The 8,359-nt window shown below is 38.3% G+C and overlaps 1 protein-coding gene across 1 annotated transcript in view; it reads right to left on the bottom strand.

Annotated features, from left to right (window-relative positions):
- The window catches only part of LOC107737053 (disks large-associated protein 4-like), a 163,577-nt gene extending 158,426 nt beyond the window's left edge, over positions 1-5,151 (bottom strand). The window contains exon 1 of the mRNA XM_016548457.1: positions 4,849-5,151. The gene's annotated coding sequence lies outside the window, so the exon portion shown is untranslated. The remainder of the gene's footprint in view (positions 1-4,848) is intronic.
- Positions 5,152-8,359: the final 3,208 nt, after the last annotated feature.

Raw genomic sequence — 8,359 nt, 5'->3', positions numbered from 1 at the left:
CAACAACATTACTACAGCGAGAATAAAAGTTACGTCTTCTTTCTTTGCGTGAACATTTGGGCGGTGTTATGCAAATCTTCCCACATCGTGACGAAGATATGTGGGGGCGTGTTAGAACGAGCCGTTTTAGGTAGGCGTGGTTAACTCTTAACTTTTATAAAGAATATCTCTTTGGATTTGAGACTTTAGTCTTTGCAACTTTACAGATCTTCTTTATGCATCAAGAGCTTGTAACACTCCAAAGAAATTTAAATAATTTAAATCGCATCATATGACCCCTTTAAATGTCAGTTTTAATTAATAATAGCCATTATAGTATAAAGTGTATAAAGTATAAGAGGCTTATGTAATAGGAAACAAAGACAAAAGCAAACAATTCAGTCAAACTCAAAGTCAGTGCTGTACTACAGTAAAGCTGAATAAACGATATGACCAGGAACAAATAACAGATTCATGAGTCCAAAGATTGCCTGTTATGTTTACTCAAAACGAATTATATCTCATGTTTAACCACTACAGAGACATCAGAGCCAGCGGCACATGTCAGGACTAGCCGAGGTGAGGCTGCTCTCAGCGGGATTGATGAGCACTGAGCTCCCGCTGATCGCCTCGAGCTCACTTCTCCGAAATCAGGCACTATCTTTATAAATAAACCGCAAATTTGAGTTTTAACGCCTTACCTGTCACCCCCCATTTTTGAACACAGACGTGAAAGTGCACTATCCAAACTTAAATTATTATAATTCATGAACGCTTTTGAATACAGACCTAAGGGTTGGTCTCTTTTTAAAGAAGACAATCAGCAAATTATGGCAGAAGTAAAATAATAAAAAATAAAAAAAAAGTATGAAAACGTTATATAAGTTTACATTTACTGCAAAGAAAATGTACTGTACTATTTTTAATATTTTATATAAAAATAAATATTTTACAAAATAGTTTTTAATCCAAAATTGCTATAAAATTAAAGTCATATGTCTAAATAAGTTGTGCTCAAAATTTGAAGTTGATATTAAACAAATTGAGGTTCCTATGCAAATTTGTTTAGGCGTTATACCAAAAACAGTCACCGGGTGCCATCAAAAGTTCATTTAATTTTTTTTATGCCTTTTTCTGTCACAAATGTATAAATTATAGTAATTAAAATTACTTATATCACAAAATAACCACCAAATATGGAATCTTGAGACTCAGACCTTTCCAACGATATGAATTTTGTCACGATTATAGAAAGTTTTGATTCTAAAAGACCGTAATACATTTTGTAATATGACACCCCCCACTAAGGGGGAGGAGGCCTCTAAAAGATTTTGAAGTACCATTTCTATGGTAACCCAATGTCCACTTTCAAAATGGATGAATTTTGAGATTTCAAGCTTTCAAATGATATATAATTTATGATGATTACTAAAACATGTGACAGGGAAAAAGGCAATGAATAAAAGACGTTTTGTGACAAAGGTCAGAACTCCTGTTATGATGTAGATCTGTTATGATGTAGAGGTGCACTCTTGTCATAAATTAATCTATTACTTTTCCTACATAATTTGTAACAAAATACAGTGGTGAAATATCTATTTAGGAGTCTTAGACCTTTCCAGCAATATATAGTTTGTCATGATTAGATTAAGATTTAATTATAATATAGTGAAGTAAACTTAGGCGTCCCGCCAACAGGACGGTGACAGTTAAACAACTACATTCTCACCTGAAAAACTCTATACATTTCATGACACAATAATAGTAATATTTTGAAAATTATGCATGTTTTCTCCTCCGCCATCAAGTTCGCACAAGTCACCTCTTGATGCATCCTCGATAAAAGGGGCAGAGCACTCCGGGGATTTGAACTGTACTTGGCTAGATGTGTATTTGGGCAACGACTGATGACATTTCACAAGTCCACAAGTACAAACAAGAACAATATTGAGAAACGGCTCGTGTGCAGATTCAGTGGAGGCGGGGTCTAATTTGCATGTTTGTGGTTGCGTATAGACCTTGTGTAGCTCCGCCCCTTTTCAGCGACAAGCTCTTTTTCTTTCATCTACCGTTTGTATTATCCACAGCGAAGGTAAGGTCGTATGAATTTATGAACGAACCGCTCATTTTAAAATCTTCCCGGTCTACTGACATTTGTTATGACATCCGCTTTGTCAGTGTTGGGGGTAACTCATTACAAGTAACGCGAGTCACGTAATCAGATTACTTTTTTCAAGTAACTAGTAAAGTAACGCATTACTTTTTTAATTTACAAGAAAATATCTGAGTTACGTTTTCAAAAAAGTAATGCCAGTTACTTTGTTTTCCCATTTACTGACTGACAAGTCTCCTGTCTCCATATTGGGAGAAATCGGAAGTGCAGAGGAATTGTGTTATAAATATAACTTCTTATATTAAAAACAATCAAGCCCTGCTCATATTTAAAAAGTAACGCGAAAGTAACGCAAAAGTAATATAACGCATTACTTTCCATAAAAAGTAACTAAGTAACGTAATTAGTTACTTTTTTAGGGAGTAACGCAATATTGTAATGCATTACTTTTAAAAGTAACTTTCCCCAACACTGCGCTTTGTACATTACAATGCTCATGATAACTTTCGTTAACTCTACAAAAAGTAGAGTTTCCACTTCATCAGCTAATTACTCTTAAACAGTGATACTATAGAGCTACCAAGTTCAAAGACAAAATTCTAAAGATGGCTGCACACTTTTTCTCTGGCATAAGGTCTATACTAAATGAGGTAAGGGATTGGAGATTGGATTTATCGATGATAAATATATAAACCTGGTTGTGTTTAAAACACATTCGGTTTATTACAGAAATATCACCTGTTTCATTTATGTACGACTGTCAAATATGCATCACATAGCATTAGTTTATGATAAAATTGCAAAATTCAAATAAAAATTAATTTGAATGCATTTCAAATACATAACTCTTAGATTTAGGCATCGGTATTTTTGAGTGCGTTTATGATGCTTTTTTGAATTTTTGGAGTTTAACATACGTGGTCACTACGGATGGGCATTATGGCATAAAAAACAGTCAATCTTTTGTTGTCCACAGAAAAAAAGTCTAAGTGTGAGTACTGTAAATGATGACAGTATTTCCATTTTTGGGTGAACTACCCCTTTAAGTACCTTGACAAGTGATATGATGCACTGAATCTCTGCCTTCTCAAAGGAAGTGTTTAGTTTGATACCATGACAACAGTCTCTCTTACAGTAACTCTTTAGACAATTAACTTAAAGGGGTCATATGATGCTTGAGGTGTGCTCTGATTGGCCAGCTATCCAGTGCGTTGTGATTGGCCGAATACCTCAAGTGTGAGACGGAAATGTTACGCCCCTCACATACTGTTGATGTCGTGTCCGGCCGGAGCGACGAGACATAAACATTAAAACCCATTACAAACGAGGCATTTGTTGCATCCAGTGGGGACATAATTATGTATTATAATGACTTATACTGTCTTTTTACACGTTGCGTTGCATTGCGCCGTTAAACAGTCCTCCATAAAATGTGCCGGTGATCCACAGCACTAAGTTGATGTATTTCCTCAGCGACCAGCACAGATCAGCTCTAGGCATGACGAAGCGGATATCGTCCTCTTTTGGAAGACCAAACAAAGTAGTTTCGCTTTCCCAATGAAGCACACAGCGTCTTCACAACATGGCGGCAGAGGCAACAATACTACAGCGAGAATAAAAGTTACGCCTTCTTTCTTTGCGTGAACATTTGGGCGGTGTTATGCAAATCTTCCCACAGAGCGACATAGGTATGTGGGGGCGTGTTAGAACGAGCCGTTTTAGGTAGGAGTGGTTAACTCTGAACTTTTATAAAGAATATCTCTTTGGATTTGAGACTTTAGTCTTTGCAACTTTACAGATCTTCTTTATGCACCAAGAGCTTGTAACACTCCAAAGAGAAAGGAAAAATTGAAATCGCATCATATGACCCCTTTAAAGAGTTAATGATGCATTTCAGACACACTGCAGACAAATACTGAACACTAACAGCCAGATATTCTACAGATACATATACAAAATAGATTATTTTCATTCAAGTAAAACATTTATATGACTGAAAGAACCTGTAAACATAAGTCAAGTCATTTCTAAGGGTTAGTTCACGTAGAAACAGCTGCTCGGTTTTTACAGTTCACCTATATATATGGAACTATGTGTTGAATGTGCACTAATTGTGATATGTATAATAAATTAACTCTGAGAAAATATAAAAACACCCCTATTAAAGATGCCCAAGCAATTGTGTATTAGAGTTAATATTGTGTGTCAAAATCACAAATATCTTCACATAAACTGACAGTTTACTTTGATACCATGCCAACAAACATCTCAGCATCTCTTACAGTAACTACACAGGCATTAAAGAGTTAACCGTGATGCATTTCAGACAAACTACAGACAAATAAGACGCTAAGTTTGCGTTTACAAAAATATATTGCTATAATACCTGAGATGTGCGCCACTTGTCATGCGTATAAAGTCAATTAATGGAATGAAACAACTTTGACAAATAAGAACAGACAGCCTTGTAAAAAAAAAAAAATGTAATTGAAGATGCCCAAGCAAACCTTGCATAAATGTGAATGCTAAAAACTAAATAAACGCATACTAAATAAATAACTTTAGCACCGAAACTGAATGGAGCTCCAGCTTTGGCCCCTGGCTCACAGACAACTGCAAAATGCGTCAGACCCGATGCAGCAGAAATTTACATGCATGTTTGACAGCAGCGTGAAACGCTCTCCCGCGTATGCATGCGTGTGTCGTTCATTTTGGCGCATGTTTAGCATGACAGTATTGGTGTCAGGTTCACTCACCGCACAGATCGAGTCCAAAATCCGCGTCTATCCGCTCCGTCCTCGTTCGTTTCTCACGGAAGGGCCCCCGGAAAGACTCTCCGCCGTCTCCCTCCGGTAACACGGTACATCCTCTAGAGAAGCTGAGGAGAGAATCCGCTTCTGTGTGTCCGCTCCGTCCGCCAGCGCCGATAATGATGATGACAAACGGCGAGCGCACATCACATCACAGAACGAGGAAGACGGGTTTCCATGACGAGCTGCTGCTGCTGCTGCGGGAGAAGGACGCGACCGGATCCCACACCAACCACTGGATGAATGCGAACGTGAAGGTTTGAGTGGGGAGAAGCGCCTCAGTCTCCGTCTACACCACACGGTAAACACGGGGGTGTAGCGATGACTGGACATCCTTCTCACGGAAGGGCCCCCGGAAAGACTCTCCGCCGTCTCCCTCCGGTAACACGGTACATCCTCTAGAGAAGCTGAGGAGAGAATCCGCTTCTGTGTGTCCGCTCCGTCCGCCAGCGCCGATAATGATGATGACAAACGGAGAGCGCACATCACATCACAGAACGAGGAAGACGGGTTTCCATGACGAGCTGCTGCTGCTGCTGCTGCTGCGGGAGAAGAACGCGACCGGATCCCACACCAACCACTGGATGAATGCGAACGTGAAGGTTTGAGTGGGGAGAAGCGCCTCAGTCTCCGTCTACACCACACGGTAAACACGGGGGTGTAGCGATGACTGGACATCCCAGAGGAAAGAAAAAATAGCAATGAGATTTCTTTAACATCTCAACCCATTCTCATAGACAGCAATGAGATGGAATAAAGTGCCATTACAGTCTCCTGCTTCTCAGAATTTTCTCCTAAAAAAGGTGCAGTGATCTCAGGTTTCTTCTAAACATCTCAAAAATGTATTATGTTCAGATTTGCATTGCTTGGAAAATCTACGCTGAAAAGTAAGATTCTTCAATACAAACTCAACATCTCAATCCAAGATGAAATAAAAAGCAATTACAGTCTCTTGCTTCTCTGAATTCTCTCCTAAAAGACCCCATGATCTCATGTTTCTCTGGAGATCTCAACAATGTCTCAAACTGTGTTCAAAGTTGCATTGCATGGAAAATCTACATTGATCGGAATCTGCCTTCTTCCATGATGTAAACTAAAATATTTTTCCTCTGAACATCTCAACAATGTCTGTTTAACTTTGCATTACGTCGAAAATCCACACTGAAAAGTCAGATTCTTCCATATGAACTCGATTATTTCTCATCTGATACTTCGAATACCAAATTCTTCTAAATATTCATTAGAAAAATCACAGATGAGATCTCTTTAACATCTCAATTCCAAATTCTACATAGAAAAGGCTCAAATATTTCTCTAATTCCTGTGATCAAAAGTAACACATGATGAAATTCACAAATACCTTTATATACCTTTTGCGAATGTCTCAGATTTGTCTCTTTTCTAAAGATTCTGCAACAAAAAAGATTATGCAAAGAAGTTTTCAAACTAAACTTGATCACCAAAATAAATAAAAATAAAATAGAATTATTTTGAAGCCAAATTGAGCATTTTGTAGGAAATATATATTATATACATACTGATCTCGTGAAAGTGCGTATAAATACTACGCCAAATAAAAACGAAAACTCGTGGTATTGATACGCAAAAATGGACTTTGGCGCGTATATGCTATGCGATGGGTAGGTTTAGGGTTGTGGGGTAGATGCGTATCATATGTACGCGAAAACTGCGTATCATATGCACGCCAAAGTCCATTTTTGCGTATCAATACCACAAGTTTTCGTTTTTATTTGGCGTACTATTTATACGCATTTTCATGAGACCGGGCTCGTATATACATATACAGTATATATATATATATATATACAGTATGTTTAATATCTCATTTGCTTCTATACAGCTATAAGAGGAATTTAGTTCTATTTTAGGAGACATAAAATTGACACTCAGTGTAAATGAAACAACTAAGAACCCAATGAATTTCAAAAAGCTATGAAAGAGCAATCTCACTTTTCTCATGAAACATCTTGCGACTTTCAGAAATGTCTGCATTCCTTCACTTTTCAAACACTGACTGATTGATTAATGGAAATATTGCCACAGCAGACTATTATGTAAGTAGTATATCATATAATATGCAAATACAATCTCTATGGACGATTCAGTAGGGTATATAAAAGCAGTTTTGATACTAAGAGGTGCAGAAAAGCTTTCAGAGTGAAGTGTTGATGATGAAGATGTTTGTAACGTGGGTTCGGACTCATTCTGGTTACCTGCATTCATATAGAGTTTAAGCTTAGCTCAAGGAGATAAACGTCCCTGGGCTCAGCATTAATGGCAGAACGGACGTGTGTGAACTGATGAACAAGTGATTGGGATGCAAAGAGTCGAGCGGAGTGGTTCAGCACTGAATATAAGCTTGGATTACTCTTATGTTAGCGAGAGCCCTTCATGTCCGCAGGTGCTTGTGCACTTGACTAGGTTTAATGTTTGAAGTATGTTTCCAGAGACTCTCTATATGAGGATGCTGCATGTAAATGCACACATGCATGCATATGTGGCTGTGCACTCAAGGGCAAACACACACGTACAGCGCGTTATTAAGCAGCAATATGGCCGCTCTGACGTCTCGACCCCTCCTTTCTTAAGAATGAACTCTCATTCCCAGCTGACAGGAACGGACGTCATGTTTCTGCTGTCGCTGTTATCACTGGCGCTGCAGGGGGTGAGCAGAAGGTTCGACTGCTTCACAAACACACAAATGTAGAAGTTTCACTCACACATCAAATGCTCATCTGCACCTAAAGGGCGAGTGAAAGGCAAGAACATTTGTAAATGAACCACGTCATGAGTTTTAAATGATGAAACTGGATGCTGGAGTTTATAAGAGCAGGATTCAGCTTGATAGTTGAAGGTCACATCAGATAACCGCTAAATAGACTCTTGCTTGCCCACCTTCTGTTCTGTATGTAAGAATTCGAATATAGCATCTGCTAAATGAATAAATGTTAATGTACTGTACAGTGACCCTAAAAAGTTTTTTTGTTTTATAAAAAGTAAAGGAGACTTAAAGACACACTTAAAATTAACAGAATGTCTGTGCATTATATTGGTAAATATCAAAGTAAAAAAGACGGTTTCAAATTTAAAAAGCAATAGCTATATTGTTCAAAATTAAGACAAAAAAAAGTCACTTAAAGGTCCCCTGAAATGCTTAGAAACACGCAGCGTTACTCTATGTGTTGACGTCATTTTAACTGAAACAGGAAGACAGGGCGGGACATATCAAGCAGCCCCGCCCCTTTTTAAAATAGCCAATAGCGTTTGTTTATATCACAGCTTGGGCTAGAGACGTTGAGCTCCGTAAAGCCGCATTTGACAGGGTATGCCAGCCACAATCTCATCCATATTGCTAAAAAATATAGCATTCTGTGTAGAATTCAAATAGCTCCGATACATTTTGTGGTCTGCGCCGACTCGCGCATGTGATCTGCTC

This window comes from Sinocyclocheilus rhinocerous, unplaced genomic scaffold, assembly GCF_001515625.1.
Source record: "Sinocyclocheilus rhinocerous isolate Xijiao unplaced genomic scaffold, SAMN03320098_v1.1 scaffold464, whole genome shotgun sequence".
In the NCBI taxonomy this organism is placed as follows: Eukaryota; Metazoa; Chordata; class Actinopteri; order Cypriniformes; family Cyprinidae; genus Sinocyclocheilus; species Sinocyclocheilus rhinocerous.
Note: the sequence above shows the minus strand (reverse complement) of the source record. Positions and strands in the feature narration are given on the sequence as shown.